This window comes from Myotis davidii, unplaced genomic scaffold (genome assembly GCF_000327345.1).
Source record: "Myotis davidii unplaced genomic scaffold, ASM32734v1 scaffold125, whole genome shotgun sequence".
NCBI lineage: Eukaryota > Metazoa > Chordata > Mammalia > Chiroptera > Vespertilionidae > Myotis > Myotis davidii.
This window is the reverse complement of record NW_006299390.1, coordinates 7,066,454-7,087,375: the sequence shown is the minus strand read 5'-3', so window position 1 is coordinate 7,087,375 and position 20,922 is coordinate 7,066,454.

Below are 20,922 nucleotides of genomic sequence, written 5' to 3'. Positions count from 1 at the left end.
GCAGGATACCTGGGCAGAGTGGGGGCATGAGAGGACTTTGAATCCCTGAGACTTCCCATAAGATGGAAGTAAAGCTGGTGGCTTCTTTATTATTATTCTTTCAAACCACCATACTTCCTAATAGCAGTCCCTGAACTTTCTCTGACCACTATGCTTTTGCGAAAGCTACTTCCTCTCACTGGAACTTGCTCTCCCCTCCTAACCATGAAAGGAACTACCTATCTTGCCTTCAAGGCTCAGTCAAATGACATTGTACTGAGAAGCCCATGGAAGGGGCTACTCAGGGCTCTTCTTCAATGTGGTTTATAGAGAGTGAAGATGCCCTTTGAACTAGTGTTTCCACTTCGAGTTCTCGACCCGTGGATGCAGCTTAAAATATGGCAATATCGACCAGCTGGTGTGGCTCGGTGGTTGAGCATTGACCCATGAACCAGGAGGTCACAAATGGATTCCAGGTCAGGAACATGCCCAGTAGGAGACGTGCAGGAGGCAGCCAATCAACGATTCTCTCATTATTGATGTGTATCTCCCTCTCCCTTCCTCTCTCTGAATCAATAAAACATATTTTTTAAAAAATATGGCAATATCCAGGTGCCTGAAGATTTTTATCATAGCATTCCTTTAAAAAGAAAAAAGCTGGGAACAACTTAAATGTCCAACATACATTCACACACACACACACACACACACACACACACACATTATGTGGCAATATAAAAAACACTTAAGATAAAATGTTCAGAAAAAAAATAGGATATAAATCGTATCCATGCCATAATTACAACTGTAAGAATAAGCCATAGTTACAAAGACTTCAGGAAAGATGCCAAATGATAGTACCGTCAATATTCCGGATTTTTTACATTTTATCATTTATCAACTGTTCTACAAGGGAAGCACATTATTTTTATGACAAAGTTTCATTTTGAAAAGAATGAAGAAAAGAGGACTGGTGACTAAGAAACTGAGGCGATGCCCCAAAGACAGTTCACCCGGAAGGTGCGGAAAGCACGCCAGCCATTGGCAGAGTGAGTAAAGACAGCCAGCCCCTCGCAGGCTCCTGAAACATCCACATTTCGCCTTCCCCAGAGAAAACATGCAACTGGCTTACGTTCTGTTGAATTGGCTTTTGGAGAAAGACAGCATAAGGGACATGTGGTGACCCTTCGGTTCTCCTAAATGGCATGGACATATGGCATCTCCCGGGGTGGGAGCTCATTCTGTGATCACTGCAAACTCTAGACACTGGTGCCGATGAAGACTGAGGAAGCAAGCCCTGCGCTGGGAACGTGGTCAGGAAAGGCCGTCATGGCCATTAGAAAAAATGGCCCCAGAGGCAGCAGCAGACACCCAGGGAAATTGGATGTGGGGGGATGGAGGGAAGGAGGGGAGGCCAGAGGGAGCCTGCAGTGCCGGGGAGCACTGGCTCCCAGGACTGGGGACTCAGCACAACCACAGGAGCTTGGAAAGCACGCAGCTGCCTGGGCCGCCCCCCACCCCAGGGATGCTGGTTAATGCTATGCAGCCTGGATTAAGAACCACTGAAATCAAAGGTAGAAAATAAATCTGAAAAGAACAGAGACCCCTAAGTGTTGTAAAGTGCAAGGTTTTCAACCGGGAGAAGATGAATTTACAGCACGGAGGGAATTCACTCTGAAAAGAACAGAGACCCCTAAGTGTTGTAAAATGCAAGGTTTTCAACCAAGATGAATTTACAGCACGGAGGGAATTCATTTGAGGCTGCTGGTGATGCCACTGGAATTGTTCAATATGTTAGAAAGGGAAATAATTCTAGAATTTGTTTGGTCTACTTTCTCTTAAGTGGGTCTCCCTCCCTCCCTCCTAGACATAATCAAGCACAGAAGCAGCGAAGCATTGGAGAAACATAATTTAATTAATATAGTGCCGCACCCCTTCATACACCCTTTTCTAATTCTAAGCCTGGATCATTTTCAGAGACTGAAAATGATGAACAGATCAGAGGTTTGAACCCCTAATCCAAGTCTGCCATTTGATTGACACCTCCCTGTCTGACTCTGCAGAGCGCATGAGTCATGCGCATGAGTCACTGCAGTGTGCCCACCTCCCAGCACTCTTCCAAAGGAGGGCAGGCATGTCTGCAGCTCTTGTTCAAACAGCAACCCTTGCCAGTGTAACTGGCCTCCAGGGTCCAGATGTCATCATCCCACAAACTCACTTCCGGCTGCACTGAATAGTAATCAATGAATGGGGACCATTAGGCGACAGTCATGGGGCTGTCTAGTCAATACCTTAGCTACTCTGCTCCAATCCATGTGGAAAAACGTATTTTTCACAAGTTTTTCCCCAAATTGTCCTTGCACTCTCCAGGCCCCATAGGCATTTAGACCCAGGCTGTTCTCCCGCCCCATTCCTCCCTCTCTGCCGCAGCCCAGGAACCTTTATTTTGATGCTCTATGTGTTGGGACCGAGAATCCTATATAATAAAAGGTTAATATGCAAATAGACCGAACAGCAGAATAACTGGTTGCTATGAAGCGTACTGACCACCAGGAGGCAGATGGTCAACACAGGAGCTGCCCCCTGGTGGTCAGTGCACTCCCACAGGGGGAGCATCGCTCAGCCAGAAGCCAGGCTCATGGCTGGCGAGCGCAGTGGCGGTGGCAGGAGCCTCTCCCGCCTCCGTGGCAGCGCTAAGGATGTCTGACTGACGGCTTAGGCCCACTCTGGGGTCAGTTGACATTCCCCAAGGGCTCCTGGACTGTGAGAGGGCACAGGCCAGACTGAGGGACACACACCCCCACCCCCGTCCAAGTGCACAAATTTCATGCACCAGGCCTCTAGTGGAAATATAAGCCCTAATTCTGTAATTTAATAAGACAATATGCAGTCTTCTTCTGGCTTCCCCAAAGGTTTCTAAGGGCTCCAGAGATCTGGGCCTGGGGAGTGAGAACAAACCCTCCTCCATGGTAAGCAAGGCCCCCCCACATTTGGTCCCGAGTTCACTTTTCCTGCACTGTCTCCCTTCCACGGCCTCGGAGGCAAATCCAGCAGTTCCTTCCACACAGACCGAGTCCTCCTGCCTCCGACCAGCCCACACTCCATGGCCCAAGTGGTCGGTCTCACAGCTACGCCACGTGCCATTCAACACGCTCAGGAGTCGGTGTGCGGTCCAGGGATGGGGCAGGAGCCGGTCCAGTTCTCTCTGCATGGCTCCAGTCAGGCACAGGATGTGACGGCAGCCTGTGCACTTGAGTGGGAGGGAGATCTGATCCGTAAAAGATTCTAATAAGAAGGAAACCGCTCCTTTCCTGTTAGCAAGGGCAGAACCCCTGCCCTAAGTGGGAACAAAAGTTTCTACGGAGTAAAACATAGGGTCACGTTCCCATGAGGTTACTAGCGGACTAGGGCCCCCCTTGCAGAGGCTGGGGGCCCTCAGTCACCAATCAAGGGCGATCCAGATGTGTATCATCACAGGGCACAGTTTTAAGTCAAGGGTTTGTTGTATTTTTACATAGGGCACCTTCATTTGACGGCAAAAAAAAAAAAAGCAATAAAGCCATTCATCACCAAAAGTTTATAAGGGATAACCCAGGGTGCATTTGAACTATTTCCCAGCTTAGAAGCCATATCTGTCTCTCCACCACCAGGCCTTAGCCCAAGGCCGGGTTCAGGGGGCGGGGCGGGAGGCTGTAATGCAGGAGAGGAGGCAAGCCAGAGGTCCAGTTTTTCTCACTTGGAGAATTCTAGGGAGAAGGGAACTGGGGCAGAAGAGAGGCAGGGGTGTGTCCTCTCTCTCTTGAGGGACACCTCCCCACACACAAACCAGAGGGTCTACATCCCAGTAAACTCAGTGGCCAGGAGAGTTAGGCAGAAGGAGTCTGGGTTTGGCTTTCTCAAGTTAGCTCTCCGGTTCTGTGAGGTTTGGATGGGCCTCGGATGCTCCCACAAGCCCCTGGGGCCGAACCTCAGAAACTACTTGGGATTGGGATTGCGGAGTTGGCCAGTGAGGCTGACAAGGAGACCACGTCACCAAGGGCTGAAGGCTGGACCGCCGTATCCAGAACCATGTAACACTCACAGCAGATCTCAGCGGGATCCAAGCATGTGGAGGGGTGGGGTAGGGGATGTCTTCCTTCATTTAGAGAAAACCTCAGGGATTCGCTACACCCTCCAGGCCTCCCCGTGGCCTAGGGCAGACTTCCTGTGCTCACCAGGAAGCCTGGGGTGGGTGCACACTGACTGGTGGAGAGATTCGGATGGAGGTTCCCAGCCTTCCTCTCCCTGACAGTGCAAAGCTCCTGCTCCTCCCCGTGGGTGAATCACTTCACCTTTGTCACATGCACTGCTGGGAGTTCTTCTGAGGGGTGGGGGGCCCCGAAGGTGAGCCCCATTCCTGTGTATGGAACCCTGGATTCCCTCATAGCCAAGTAAGATGTGTTTGGCTTGAAGAGGGATGCCCTCCCTAGGGGAAGTGAGCCCCAGAGACAGGTCTGCTGGCTGGGAACGAACCGTCTGGACAAAGTTCAACATTCAAGACTATTTCCCTTGGACAATAGAAGCAGCAGTGTCGGAGTATGATTTAAAATTATCCCCTTTTATGGTGCAGTTTCTTTAGTTAATCCCAATGCTTCAGCTAAGTCTCTAAAATAAAAGTACAAGATGCTAAAGAAAACTGGGGCCTGTCCCATGCAACCCCACCCCCCCACTAGAGCCTGAGGGGAAATACAGCATCAAACATAAAATATAAACTGAAAGGGAGGACTGGGCCAGGCTATCTAGGCCAGGAGCCTGAAAGCTAGGCCCACAGCACGGAGCTGGCCGTGTGGGCCAGCCAAGATCACTGCACGGTGGGAAACTGTTAGCCAGGGTCCTCTGAGGAGCAGATGCCCAGACTGAATTGTATGTGCAAGAAACTTACCAGGGGGAACATGTGTAAGAGAAAACGGGGAAGGAGCTGGAGAAGCAGGGAGAGCTGGGATGCAGGTCTGACCCCCAGCAAAGGAGAGAAGGATGGAAAGTTGGATAGAAGTGTCTTAGTCCATGGTGCAATTCTAAGGAAAGTTCAGCAAGGCCATCAGGGAGTCCCTGAGCCAATGTCACCATCAAAGGAGGCCCCCAGCCCCCAGAAGCAGCCAGCCTTAGCATCCCTGACTCTCAGTCATTGGCGGGGGCGCCCTTGGGAAACACAGCATCGGCCATCACAGGGACAATCTCCTCGCCCAGAAGCCGGGGCCATGGGTCAAATACGCTGCCTGGGCCGACAACGCATCCACATGGCCGCCACCAAAATAAACCCCTTCTTTTCCAAAATGAAGGACCAGGAAGAAAGCAAGAGGAATGGCTTTGTTAACTCCTAACAGTGGAAATCTGTCCATAAAAATTTACTTACAACGAGAAGCCTAAATAATTCCCTTGTGGGAAGCCAACATGCAAAAGAAACTCCCGAGCTTTTAAAATTCATTCTTTCATTGTTCCCTTAGCCCCAGAATTCATTCTTTCATTGTTCCCTCAGCCCCAGAATGCATTCTTTCATTGTTCCCTCAGCCCCAGAATGCATTCTTTCATTGTTCCCTCAGCCCCAGAATGCATTCTTTCATTGTTCCCTCAGCCCCAGAATGCATTCTTTCATTGTTCCCTCAGCCCCAGAATGCATTCTTTCATTGTTCCCTCAGCCCCAGAATGCATTCTTTCATTGTTCCCTCAGCCCCAGAATGCATTCTTTCATTGTTCCCTCAGCCCCAGAATGCATTCTTTCATTGTTCCCTCAGCCCCAGAATTCATTCTTTCATTGTTCCCTCAGCCCCAGAATTCATTCTTTCATTGTTCCCTCAGCCCCAGAATTCATTCTTTCATTGTTCCCTCAGCCCCAGAATGCATTCTTTCATTGTTCCCTCAGCCCCAGAATTCATTCTTTCATCGTTCCCTTAGCCCCAGAATGCACTCTTTCATTGTTCCCTTGGCCTCAGAATTCATTCTTTCATTGTTCCATTAGCAAACTTGAGGAAGACTCTACTGATGTGGATTAGCAGAGAGTATTGGGGGAAATGTCAACTCCAGGAGGCAGCACTGAGTCAGGGGAGCAGGTGTCCCTGAAGTTCCCATCGGTGACCAATACACAGTGACAGAGAAAGATGTGTGACCAAACTTCCCATGAGCTAATCGGGAATTTTGACCTATGAATCATCCCGGGGTGGGGTCCAAAGCTGCAGGGGACACCACCCCCCGCCACACCGTCTCACCAGCCAGATCGCACATTTCCTGAAAGTAATCCAGTCAGAAGCCGGCTTCTTGGCAGCAGGCCCTGGTGGAAACATAACTGCCAAAAGCCAAAATGAGGATGAGTTCAATGATTTAATTCTGCGTGGAAAACACAATCCATTCAATGGGACCTGACAAGGCCTTAATCTCATCCGTAGCCGGGGTGTTGGCTCAGCGCAGCTCCGCTCTCTGCAATATATTCTCAGTAAGCTATGTATAGAACCAGGAGCGCTTTTGCCAAAGCCCAAATAAGTCCATTCGACGTGGGAAGAGAGGCCCATCGGGCCTCCAACCATTCCCCAGGGAGCGAGCGTGCTCTTTTCCCAAACGCAAAATTACCAAAACCTGGCAATGCAACCTAGGTTGGGAGTCACACAATTCAAGGGAAGTCACCGAGATGGCCGATGCCCTGGGCGGCTTCAGAATTCCCACCACCGTCCAGGAGATCAGGCCAGTGGCCAGCCTGCTCCCACTCGCAGCTGGGTCCTCTGCACAACTCAGGCACAGAAGGCGGGGGGGGGGCGGTTAGGGCGTGGAGGATCAATCCTCTCCTAAACACGGTTCTGAAAACTGGGAGAGAAGGAATTGGGGGCTGCCCCGCCATTAGCCCACTTACCCCTAGTCACCGTCCCCAAGGCCTGTGCTGCTATTTCACTGTCTCCAGTTGTAAAATGGGGAAACTGAGACTCAGAACCATGACTCAGATGACGTAGTTTGGAAGAGTGTTGGCAAACTCACAGCCGTGGTATTCCAAAGCCCATGCCTCTCTACTCAGAGGGGGTCCTCGGGCCATCGCATCCCATGGGAGCTGGTGAGAAATGCAGATTCCCGGGCTGTGAGCCAGACCCAATGAATCTGCGTCTGTGTTTAATAGGGTCCTCCCCAAGGACCTTGTGAGACATGAGGTTTGAGAAGCACTGAAGGGGTTCCTATCTAAGAGGGGCAGGTGCCTTCAAAACCTAAGTTTAGACTAGAAAAGGGATTTAGTACCACAGAGCAGGATCAGTCTCATACATACACTCCACATCCAGATTAGTAGCCCCAATCACACTATCTTATTTCACGGAAGCATAAAAGCCAAGCTGAACAGGTTAGAGAGGGCGTAGCTTTGGAGCCAGTGGACTGGGTTCAAATTTCCAACTCCACCACCTGCCGGGTGACTTCGAGTAAGTGGCTTGATCTCTCTGAGACCCGGTTTCCTGACCTGTACATGCGGGATAACATTACTCACCTTGCCTGTGGGGTTTGGGCAGATTAAATAAGCAAATAAATGGACAGCTACCGGACATAGCAGATGCCCAATAAACACTGGCTTCCCTGGCATCAGTGCCATCTGGGCTGGGCTGGAGGCTAGGGAGAGTTGGCTCCCAGCAGCCAGCTCTACCCTGTCCTCTTGGGCCCTCTAGTGGCCAGTACTGAGCTCCCCATCACAGATCAGATTGGCTGGCCTTGACTGTGTTCCCTAAGCTCCAGGTTCACTTTACTTTCTTCTCTTTTAAGAAAAACCTGAGCCAAACCGCAGGTTCAAAGGGACAGGTCATGAGGAACCAGGAAAACAGGCACCTGCAGTGCAGTTCCCAGGAGTGTCCACTTCCAGGCACCAGAGCCTTTTTATTCAGTTATGGTTCCCACTATCTTCCTTTCAGAAGTTTCCGATTTTGAAAGCAGTCTTTTCACGCCAGAAGCTTGGTGAGCTTCCAAGCCCACAGTGCCTGCCCTGGAGCACAAACCCCACGTCTGCTCCTGTTTCCTCTGTGGACAGAGGCTTGAGTGGGTGCTGAGCAGGAGTACAAACTTAGTCCTTACCGAGCACATCCTGAGTGTCAAATACTCAGCTTGTCTCACATGCACCGTTATCTATTTTAAACAACCCTGACACGTGGGTATCTTTACCCCTATTTCATGGGTGAAAAAACTGAGGTCAAATTAGATATGTGGCCTGCTCAAATGAACATAGCAAAATAGTTTAGATATGAAATACCTCAGGGATCTCCAAGTGCAGCAGCAGAAGCAGCACCCAAAGCTTGTTTGAAAGGTCCATCCTAGAACCCCACCCAGACCTGGAGGTGAGCCAGACAACCTAACAACCCTCCAGGCAATGGGGATACTACAGAGTAATCAAAACAGAATGGTTAGGGACAGCTGCATTGGAGAATATTCACCCTCTAACATTGCCTTTGAAATCAGCAACCTTCCTTGGTAGAAAGAATGGTTCCAGAATAGCTCACGGCTGTATTAAGGAGTCTAATAAATGAATTACCAATGCCTGTGGATTTAGCAAATGAAGTCCATGGTCATCAGTACATGTTCTGTATTAGAGAATGCAAAGAGAAGGGGTTACGGTGATGATGGGAATGGAGTTGGGCGAGCAGACAAGATGCTCTTTTCATGAGAGTAACTCTGTAGCTGTTTATGATGAACCTGGTCTTGGATGGAAAGAGTAGCTACAAGAAGACTGTACATGAAGGGGTTGACTCCACCACACGCTCCAAGACGAGAACACACAGACCCAGAACGGCATTCCCCCCACCCCGCCCCCCCTCCACCACAGGGAACCGTGGGGAATCGCAGGTTTATGGACTGTACTTCTCTCTACTTCAATGGGTTTTATTTTGTTTAAACCCTCACAAGGTAGTAACCAAACCCATACTATGAATAATAAAAGCATTTGCCTTGCAATTCTCGTTCCGCCACTGCTTCCACCACATTCTATAAAGAAATCCAACCCCTATTCATCACTCCTTTTCAGAACTCATCTATAATTCAACCTCCACTAAGAACCTTCACACAATGAAATGGCTTTTACTGAGCGATTACACACATCACCTGCACGCAAAAGAGCACATTTTTCAAATACATTTCATGGACTCCAAGGGTTGTCTGCACTGTTTCGGGGGGGCGGGGGGGGGCGCTGGAAGGGGAGGGCGCGAGCATTCTATGAGCTTTCTATGTTCTACTAGGCATGTGGAGAATATGAAAGCATTGCCTAATGAAAGAAGTAAAATTAGGGTAACAGAGAGAAAGGATGGGAAGAAGGCAGGCCAGCAAAATCATTAAATCATAACTTCTGATACCAGTACTTCTGTGCATTTCAAATGTGAATTTGAAAGACCCATTTGGAAAAAAGAAATAGTTTTATACGCTTCATCCATACCCAGATTGGTCCTCATTTAATATGGTGAGAAGGTAAGGGACAGTGTTGTGATGAAAGTGGAGTTCAAACCAGAAAGAAAATCCAGGAGGCCTTTGCAGGAAAATGCAAGACTGAAGGAAGAGCAAGAACAGAGCAAACAGCCGCTTGGAAACCACACGAGATCCTCCCTTCCTTCCAGGAGGCAGCACCTCGCACATCTCTTACAACCAGAAACCTCCTCCAGCAACAGACTCTAAGGGCCCAGGGCTGAATTCATTTCCACTGCGTGCTTTTTCTCCCAACACTTATCTCCATGCGTCATCCTCCTTTGAAGCAAAAGACTCATTAATCCAATTCAAATTGCCAACTTCAGTAAGTCCTTTGCCTCAGCATTCAAATGCCAATACCAATTAAATGCCAACAGCAACTTAACTACTGATATGCTCTTCACCACATTCAGGAAACCCAGCCAGAAGTCCAGCCCGCATGCATTCCAACAGTCCCTCCTCAATGCTAATTTACTCAGTGGGAACACAGGAGGTAATCTGCTGGCCACGCTGACATGCATCCAACTGGGTTGAAATAACTCCACAAGCAAATAAGAAAGAACCAACGGGGGTGCAGTCCGCCAAACCTGAAGGACGTCTTCACCAAGGCTTCCGGGCTATCGAGCTGAGGCAGCTCATCGGCGAGGATCTGCTCCGGGGGTCGGGGGTCGTGGACAATCGTTGGCCGTGGCTTCTCCTTGACATTCCCTGTGAGCCCGTCGATGATGGAGTTCCACAGACAGTTCTGCGACTTGGACCCTGAAACATGAGGGGGGACAAAGGGGTGCAGGTGAAGGACCAACCAATTCCATGCCCTACCTTGCCCAACGCAGGAGTTCAAAAGCAGAGCAGGGGCCGAAACCGGTTTGGCTCAGTGGATAGAGCATCGGCCTGTGGACTGAAAGGTCCCAGGTTCGATTCCGGTCAAGGGCATGTACCTGGGTTGCGGGCACATCCCCGGTTGGGGATGTGCAGGAGGCGGCTGATCGATGTTTCTCTCTCATCGATGTTTCTGACTCTCTATCTCTCTCCTTTCCTCTCTGTAAAAAATCAATAAAATATATTTAAAAAAAAAAAAAAAAGCAGAGCAGGGACACTTACATATTTCTCACAATCACTACCAACCTCAGAGGGCTCTCAAGGAGACCGGTCAGGCAACTTCTGGAGTAAAAAGTTCATTTTTTCATTTCTATGCAGAAAACAGGCCAACACTCTGACTAGTTTGACTCATAGCTAGTATAATGGATATTATATATTCTGTCTTATTTCAGGGGCGATCAACTCCAACTCCTGACAGAGCTGTGGGTGTGTTTGAATATATTTATCCAAGTCGACAAAAGACTACTATTTCAGAGAACAGTAGGGATGTTCAGACGCAGGACTCCCCTATGCACTCAGCTTGCCCAAGGCCCAGGTTTCAGGACTCCCTTCCATGGAAACACCGCCCACCCCCCTTCCCGAAGAGGGCCCCACCTCTAAGAACTAGAACTCAACACAGGCAGGTTTGTTCTTCTGGAAGATCAGGACCCAGGGCAATGACACTGAGTGTTTGCTGCCAGCCCACCCTGCAGACACCTCCGACAGTTAGGTGAAGGTGAGAGGCAGACATGAAATGGACATGATGCCATAAAACTGGGCTCGATCTCCCAGGCAATCAAGGTCGATATCAACAGTGATGTTACACTGACATCATGTACCTTTGAGCCGATACGAAGGAAATGTCACTTGACCTCAGCGGTCTCCCTTACCAAAACACAGAACCCCCGTGTATTAGGCATGTTTCTAGTGTCTGTGAACGTGATGCTTTAACATCTGCCATACATGCACATCCCAGACATGCCCTGCCTGGACAACCCAATAACACGCCTGAATCACCTTGCCGTAGACTCCCTCACCTCTCACCTCCTCCGTCCCCACAATTCTTCAGGAAGACTCCACCCCGCAGGGCCATGCTTTTCAAGCACAAACCAACCGAGCCAGAGTCCACAGCCCCAACACCTCCCTTACTCAGCTTCCACCTTCCAGGCCACTGCCCACCAGCTCCAATCACCCAGGGCAGGTACCACACAACTAGGGGCAGCCCCTATGCTTCAGAGCCACAAAATTACTCAACTAGCCAATGCCAAGCCTGCTCACCCGCCTTGCCCGATCCTTCCTGCAAAAACCACAATAAAGACTCTTGCCCAGAGCTCCCCACCCCCAGCCTCAGACCCCTCCAACTCCTGAAATGCAAGACAGCTTTTTAAAAGTCCTACACATCTATCTTAATGAAATCTAGTACCATGAACAAAGGTCTGGTGCTACTAAGGCCTTATAGTAAGCTCCCTGCCCATTTCCCTTCTTTCTTTCACTTATTCATCCAACATACACTTATTAATTCTCTCATATGCCGGTTCCATTCTGGGCTCTAGAAATAGAAAGATAGATGGGAATGTTTCCCTTGGGAACTAGTCAGCTCATATGCAATCACAACAAACGGGCAATGCACCATAACCGAGGAGCAAACACAGTGCTGTGTGGGACATCAGCTGGTCTCCCACACTCCACCCCAGGGCCCTGGGGAAAGCCACGCAGGCACAGGACGTCCGAAATGGGTGGAAAGCAGGGACAGACCTGCAGCAGACAGGGGAGAGAAGAGCATGCAGTGCAAACGCCACGTGCAAGGATCAGAGGCCGTTTAACAAAGCAGCTTGACAATCAGGGCCGGAGCGAAGTGAGAGGGGCAGTGACCAGAGATGGGGCCAAAGGCTGGGCGGGCCACCTGTCAGGCGCCTTGAATAAAATGCTGATTACTTTAGAACAGTGGTTCTCAACCTTCCTATTGCCACGACCCTTTAATACAGTTCCTCATGTTATGGTGAATCCCAATCATAAAATTATTTTCATTGCTACTTCATAACTGTAATTTTGCTACTGTTATGAATTGTAATGTAAATATCTGATATGGTCTTAGGCGACCCCGTGATAGGGTGGTTCAACCCCGAAAGGGGTCACGACCCACAGGTTGAGAACCGCTGCTTTAGAATTTCTTCTGTAGGCACAAAAGGACTAAAGATTTCTAAGCAAGGCCGTGGTGGTGTGACCACCTCTGGGTTTCAGAAAGGAAGCTGCAAGAGCCATGTTATCTGTAGACAAGATAATGAAGTCTCACATACATGTAAAAAATAAGCTACAAATTCATGTAGAGGCACTTAATAGCTTTTTTACCATTTTCTCAGTCAGTGAATCAGAATGGTCATGTGACCTAAGCTAACTCTTTATTAGGGCTCCCAAATGGACATGTGATAACCCTTTCAAAAGTTGTACCAACAGCTACAAAGATACCCTGGCAAGTTTAAAAGGAGATTGTGGTAGAAGCCATAAATAAGATTCGCTCACCATTCATTCCCAACTTCCATTTCCCTTGTCTTCCTCTTCTAAAGAGGTTAGAAAACAACATACTCAATTTTCCAGCCTCCCTTACTGCTATGGCTAGCCACATGTTATAATCTTGGCCAATGAATGTAGGTGAAAATTCCTGGGGCTAGTGTTTCTTGCTGAATAAAAAGTTAGGTCTCAACAAGAAAAAAAAACCATTTTAGTCCCTTTAAACTTTGCCTTCCTATTTTTCCCCTTTGCCCTTCTTTCTACTTCCTACTGGAAGGGAGACTCGGTGTTGGAGCTCCAGCAGCCATCCTGTGACCATGAGGTGGCAAGCATTACTACAAAAGCCTACATCTTGCATCTGGAAAAGTGAAGAGGTGGGAAAAACCTGGGTCTCTGGCAGCATAGTTGAACAGATTCCCTGATTTCTTGATGTCAGACATATATCTATTTATTACAACCTTAGGTTTTTGTTTGTAGCCAAATACATTCCAAAATGTTACATGCATGCTCATCGCATAATATAAAGGTGTTCCCCATATACAAATGGTACCCTCTATAAAGCACTAGGAATTGATATTTTAATAAATCTTCCAATTATCTTGTGAGAGGCATAAATACATTGCATACTTCTCTCATGTAAAAATGATTAATTTATTAAATGTGAACAGTTAAAACACATCACAATTTTTATAAGCTATTTTGGCGTTTCTTTGCTTTTTTTGTAACATTCTGGGAAACTCAAAAAAATGGAAATAGCCTATGTTTCTCTTGACCTTTGAGAGCCCAAAGAACAATTACTCTCATGGGATGGTCCGTGGTTTGCTTTTTGTTTTGTTTCATTTTGTTTTTAAACTTTAAGGAGCGGGGGGGTGGGGGAGTCTTCGCTCAAGAAAATGTTGGGAACCAGCAATATAGTTACTCATGTTCCACCTGGGAGATGTGCATGAGCCTAGCACTGGAGTGATCAGCTAGACGGCAAGTCAGCCAGGAGAAAACATGGGGTCTGGTAAAGTCTGATGATGATGAAGACACAGAGACAAGGGTGGTGTTAGGAGATAAGCAAGTAGAATCCATCAGACTTGGTAACGGATTGGGTGCCGAGGATAAAGAAGGGAGAAGTGTCAAGAGGGGTTAAGGTTGCGTGGGGCAGCCGGGTAGACTGTGATGCCATGAGAAACTGCTGGGGCAGAGCTGCCTGTGGGCCCACAGTTGAAGCATGTTCTGAAAAGTTGCATTTCAAGATAGAAAACATTGACAAAGGTCCTCTCCATATTCATGAAGAGGAAGCAGGCAGATGATGCAAACGCGACTCAAACGAGAAAACTGTATGTCAGCAAGCACCTCTATCGTGACTAAGATAAGTTTTCACAGCATGATAAAGTGGGAAAATGGCCGTCCTCACCAAATTCAAATGATAGTAAGAGAACTAAAACAATAATAAATGTTTTAATACATTAATTTTTTTAAGTTCAAAAAAGAACAGAAAATGATGAAGGACTTTCAGTAGAAGAAATCTAGAAATCACTGGTAGGTTTCCATAATACAGACAGGGAGAGACCAGCTTCTCCTGAGCATTGAGAAGGGTCTTGGCTCGTGTGGGATGGTTTGTGTTATCCCACAGGTATCTGAGTCTCTGTCTGTTTTTCCTCGGTATTTTTCCCAAATAATAAATATCTGAAAGAAGGGCTACCAAAGCCACAGCCCTGGCCTGGAGTGTTTCAGCCAGTTAACTGACTTGATAAAAGCTGTAATTAAGTAGAACTTGGGCTCCAGCCATAGAGTCTCATTATAATAGTTTATAGCGCAGTCCCACCTATAACCTGGCCCTCAGGCACAAACCCCGGAGAGACCCAGGAGGATGGTATGACATGGGGCACTGGGAGAATTTTACTGATCTGTTTTCATCTCTTTCAGATGGTAAATTATTGGCAACAGTCCGCTTTGGGTGAATAACACCGCACAACATGGAAAAGACTTAAGAATATTGTCTATGCCTTGAGGGTGAGTTCACTGACACTTGCCAACCATCCACAGAATGGACGAGTTCTGTGCCCCTGGTACTCTCGCACAGCGAGTGTTGAGCACTTCAGAGCTCAGTGCCGGATACGGAAACCTTTCCCATGCCGTCCCTCTCTCAAGAAACTCTGGGAAGACAGAAAAAGCAAGACAGCCACTGGCTGGTTCAGACTACAGCCAATCTTGGGAGAAACAGCCCGTTTTCCCCTACTCCCCATTCCCGTCCCCTCCATTGTCAAGAAAAATGGGCTAAAAAGTCTGGTGGGTATCCTGTCTAATCGCTTGTCTTGTTTATCTCCACTTTTTTCATTATCTTGGAGCAATTCTATGGTTCTGTGCATCAGAGAAAGCTGACAGAAATGCAAATGACTCCTGTTTCTAGCAATGTAGGCTGTGTCCCGTGGGAAGCAGTTCATTATTGCCCTGTTGACACTGATGAGTGTGGCCAGTTTGCAGCCACAAAGCAAATTCACTGCCGCGTTCCTGATGGGCTTGTTCATTTGCCTGCTCGTTTGAATTCTCCTTCAAACCAGCTGTAAGGTCTTACTGGTTTCTTCATCAATTCATGGGTTCAATAAGGTCTTTGATACATGTTCACTTTGTATGTGTATGATGTTTTAATTATTCTTTAGCAATATCAAAGTCCTCATCTTGCCCATGACCAACATCTGCTACATCCCCATGAGAAATTCCCCTAGTGGCCCTAACCTAGTGGCATTGTGCAATGCCCTTCTTTATCCCCAATATTTTTTCTTGCTTTCAGGTCAGCTCTGTTTGAAATTAATATAGCTACCCCTGCTTTCTTTTAAGTAGTGTTAGCATGGGATATTTCTCTCCAGCAATTTACTTTTAACCCATATGAGTCTTTATCTTTAAAGTTTCTTGAGGATAAGCACAGGTGGATTTGGTTTTCTGATCCACAGTTTTTGTCTTTTAAGTTGTGCATTGAGACCATTAACATTCATAACTACTGATATAATTGGATTAATTTCTACCATATTCATTACTGTTTTCTATTTGTTGCCCACATTTTTTGTTCCTATTTTTGCATCCCACAGTTGCTGTTGTGTTTGCCTTTTGTGGTGTTAATGAACCATCCTAAATGATTCCATTTGCTCTTTTTCTTAGCATACCGGTTATAATTTTTTTAGTGTTTTCCCTAGAGTTCACAGTATACACTTACAGCTCATCCAAGGCCACTTTCAAGTAGCACTGAACCACTTCACAGGGAGTGTGACTGCCATCCCTGTGTCACTGCTGTCAGAGGCCTCCGAGGACCTGTGGGTGATGCTCAGAATGATGCTCGGGAGGAAGGAAGAGGGAGCATTTATCTGCAGACTCTGATCCCTCAGACAAGGGTAACCCCACGGGATGTTAATTCCGGAGCCCCGCCGGAGCTACTACGAATGACTGTGGGACAATTACCACCTCAGCGGAGAAACCCTAGGACAGAAATCGAGAGAAGACAGTATAGCTAGAGCTTAAAAATGGGCCACGAGGATGGGAGGCTGGGCTCAATAGGTACCCAGTGAATAGAGCTCCCCGTGTTTCCGTCCTAGAAAATACAGCCAGTCCCCGTCTGCCCCTCATTCCTGCAGGAGGGTCCCAGCGGCCCTGGGTGCGGCCCAGCTCGCGCTCCTCTGGCTGCGGTCCTCCCAGGCGTGGGCAGCGCGTGCTCCAGGGACACCGGCGTGATCTGCTCCGACAAAGTGAAAAAGGACATTTCCCTGCTCTGACTTATTTAAGCTGACTGTGAAAGTATGAGATTCCTCTGACTAAATAGAAGCAAAAACATGGAAACAGAGAGTCACACGGGTCTCTCTCAATAATACCCAAAGCCCGAGAGGGAAGCTGTAGATAAACCACGCCTTGGGGAGGGGGGGGTCAGCACTACCGCGGCTCGCAGGTGAGCAGCTCCGTTCAGACGCCCCCTCGCCCACCCCACTTTCCTCTCTGCTTTGGCCTGTTCCCGACTCCCACTCAATTCCTAGGACGGTCTCCTTGCCCGCTACCTCCCTCTGCTCCTGCCATCAATCCTCCCCCTGCTCTTCACAAAGACAGCTTTTTGTGGCCCCCATGAGCCTCCAGGGTGATTCTAGAGCTCCCAGAACCATAAACTCCGGCAGCAGCACCCACACCACTGAGCGCATCGAGAGAACCGGTGCCAGCCACAGATGCAGCGAACACGGCTCGGTGCCCGCGTGGTCAGCGGCCCTCACCTGTCACCTTGGTTCACCCTAAGTCAACAATCGGAAGGAAGTGTCATGGAAACATCACTGAGCACTGGGACAGTGGCTCTGGGAGATCGAGAACCAAGACCACAGAGTTAGAGAACAATAGTCGCTTTGTCCCAAGATCCTCACCCTCCTGACCCAGGGCTCGGGTGGTACATCACACTGTACTTCATTTATGAGCAAATAAACATACACATAGTGTAGATCAAGCAGAACGTTCTACTGTGTTTTTTTTTAAAATCTTCACCAGAGGATATTTTTGCCATTGATTTCTGGAGAGAGGAGGAGAGAGAGAGAGAGATGGAGGGGGGAGAGAGAGAGAGCAACATCAATGAGAGAGACACATTAATTAGGTTGCCTCCTACACATGCCCCGACTGGGGTTGAGAAACCTGCAACTGAGGTATGTGCTCTTGCCTGGGAATTGACCCTGCAAACCTGTGACCTTTCAGTCCGTGGGCTGACACTCTAACCACTGAGCAAACCAGCCAGAGAATGTTCTGCATTTTTTTAAATATATTTTATTGATTTTTTTTTTTTTTACAGAGAGGAAGGGAGAGGGATAGAGAGTTAGAAACATCGATGAGAGAGAAGCATCGATCAGCTGCCTCCTGCACATCCCTACTGGGTATGTGCCCGCAACCAAGGTACATGCCCTTGACCGGAATCGAACCTGGGACCCTTGAGTCCGCAGGCTGACGTTCTATCCACTGAGCCAAACCGGTTAGGGCTGTTCTGCATTTTTTTTTACAAAACAGACATCCTTTATCATAAGTAATAAGATACAGCTTATTTGCTACTAGGGAGAGCCTTGACTTTGTGTAGTCCTTTTGCATGACAGCAGTTTGCAGCTCAGGCTGCAGAAGGAGATGGATAACACGAGGTGAGCTTGATGGGTTGAGAAAATCAAGAGAGCAAGAAAAGGAGATGAGAAAAATCTGATTCCAAAATAACTATAGATTCGCTGTGAAGTGTGTGTCTGACGGGGGAGCCTGACAAACTGCCGCACGAGGAGCCCAAGGTGAGAAGGGAATCCCATTTAAATCTGACAAGTGCTCCATCAGTGAGGTTCCTGGTTTTTTAAAAAATGAAAGAGACAAAGATTATGCCAGCTGAAGGCTGAGAAGGTGGAGTCCTGCAAAGCCAGGAGGAAAGAAGAGACCTCATTCTCCAAAAAGATTAAAAACTAAATTCTCGGGAACTTTCAATGGTTCTCAAAATCTCTGTAACATAGGTTTGTAGGGTATCCCCTCCTTTTAGGAGGGTGAGGCCCCTAAAATGCCCAGCAGGGAAGAAAACTGGGCCAGGACACAGAGGTCAGGAGGGAACCTAATAAAACCCGGATGAAGAGTTTTATGCCACTAAAATAACACAATAATGACAGTAAAGAAAATGAAGTACCAATAAGGTTTTGAATATTTTTAAATCAGTCGCACAGCCCTGTTCCATTCTTTTTACTATACTAATCTTTGGTTTTAGAAACTTTTCAGAAATTCTGTCTCTTCCAATTTCAAAAAGATTTGGCAATTTAACTCCATTTCAGAAAGACACACTAAGGTTGGGGGAGGGGGTAGTCTCCCTACGGAATGTAAGAATTCAGCTTGCTTTGTGGTGACATATTTTAAATTCTCAAATAGGTTAGGGTGTGGGGTTTTTCTGAGCTATCCTATTAGAGCAGTGGTTCTCAACCTTCCTCATGCCGCAACCCTTTAATACATTTCCTCATGTTGTGGTGACCCCCAATTTCATTGTTACAAATTGAACATAATTAAAGCATAGTGATTAATCACAAAAACAATATGTAATTATATATGTCTTTTCCGATGGTCTTAGGCGACCTCTGTGAAAGGGTTGTTCAACCCCCAAAGGGGTCGCGACCCACAGGTTGAGAACCGCTGTGTTAGAGCAACCTGTTGCTTTTCCACATAACTGGATCCCATTATTCTACCTATAACTCAATAACATCCATTAACATCCGACAGGCCTCCTCCCTTCTCATCTTGACTGTTCTTACTTGCTTACGTCTCTAAGGAAAGTTCAGTTAAAATCGCTTTGACAATTTCTAAAGAGAAATCTCCTTTTTGGATTTATAAAGGATGATTAATTGTTTAATTTCTTTACCAGAAGAATTTTCATCTTAGCAACATATCATGCTCTCATCCAGGTATACGACTGGTCCCTTCTGTATGAAACATCTGTTGCGTTTATTAACCCAAACACCATTTCCGCCGTACTTAGCCCTCTCACTTTATTCTGAGACCAATCCTCCCCTGTTACTCATTCCACGTCAGCCAGATGGCTTTCAGCTATGCGACCCGATGGCCCTGGCCTCGGGGATGAAGTTGAGGAGTAGGTATACGACCCCAGCTTGGATAATCACCATTCTTCCCTGGTATGTTTCCTACTGAAACCAAAAGGAAGAGCCCTTTCTTTCCTATTAGGCTGCTGGTGCTGGGAACCACATCCAACTCCACGAAGGAGCCTGAGCAAATGAAGCTCGCACCCCACGGAGAGCAGGAAAAACAAGGACTCCTGGGAGTGACCTGCCCCTGGCTCTGATCCCTCAGATCCCCAGAGAGACAGCTCCTGTGGGTCTGTGGATGGCCACAGATCCCCCCGCAAACCCCCTTGGAGCTGAAGAGAGTTGGTGTTGGATTTCTGCCACCTGCCATATTTTGTTTGGAGTCTTATTTTTTTATTTTAATGTTTTTTATTGATTTGAGAGAGAAATATCAATTTGTTTTTCTACTTATTTATGCATTCATTGGGTGATTCTTGTATGTGCCCTGACTGGAGATGGGACCGAAAACTTGGCATATCAGAACAACACTGTAAGTAATTGAGCTACCCGGCCAGGGCTTAGGGCTTTATTTTGGATTTAACCCTCATTTAACCACCCTGTAATAAAAAAAAAAAATCCATACAGAGCATGTTCTTCCAAAGGCAAGGAGTGTGGATCACTGTAGGTCTCACTCGCTGTTGACTTGGGCTGCCAGGTCAATTCAGCAGAGAGAGCCAAGATGGAGACTGCATTTGTGCCCAAACGGCCAGCTATCACAATCAGCCATGCGGAGCCCAAGCCTCCCACTCGGGCAGGAGGAACGGTGCCCACCCTGCTTCCGAGTGCAGCCTTGCATCTGTGTCCCTGATGGATGGCACGGCTCTGACTTAACTTTCAAAGGGGAAAGGTCTCCATTACTCTTTGTCACACATCAAAAGAAGGAGCTGCTGAGCGGAGGAGTGGTGTGGACAAGATTAAAGGGGGACTGCTTTCGAGAACTCTGACAATGCTCATTTGGTGACTAATTAACAAAGACGCCTGCCTAGTGCAAGTGAACTCTGCCTGGCAAACACTGTCAGTGGCCGGTGTGACTTAGGCACAGGAGAGTTCGAAGATAGCATTTCTTGTAAGTTTTCCATAATTTAGACTTTCACTAATTCAGACACCGCCCTATACATAAGTGGAAGTTTTTCGATGCTAATATCTGCAAACCATGCAAAACTCCAAGCCCCACCATCTGCCACACAATTCGTTTGCAAATCTGCCTGGTATCCTTTGAAAAGCTCCAGCGCTGAGTTTTCACCTCATTCTAAAGCCTCGTTGGGAAGGGATCCAGGATAGAGGTGCATGGAGAGCTCTGAGCACGGGGAAGAAGGCGCCCCGTGTATCCTGGACATGCCGTAATGGTGCACGTGCTATGAGCAAAAACAAAAGTGCCTGAAAGCAACTGCTTGGAGGTTTGGAGTTTTAATCAAGAGTTCCAGAAAAGAGAGGCTTGGGTCATATATTCATCACGGAGAAGAACTCTTTCTGAAGTGGCCCGTACTAACCATCGCTGGTGACAACATCAAGACAACGGGCCCGCTGTGGGTGGTACTCCTCTAGG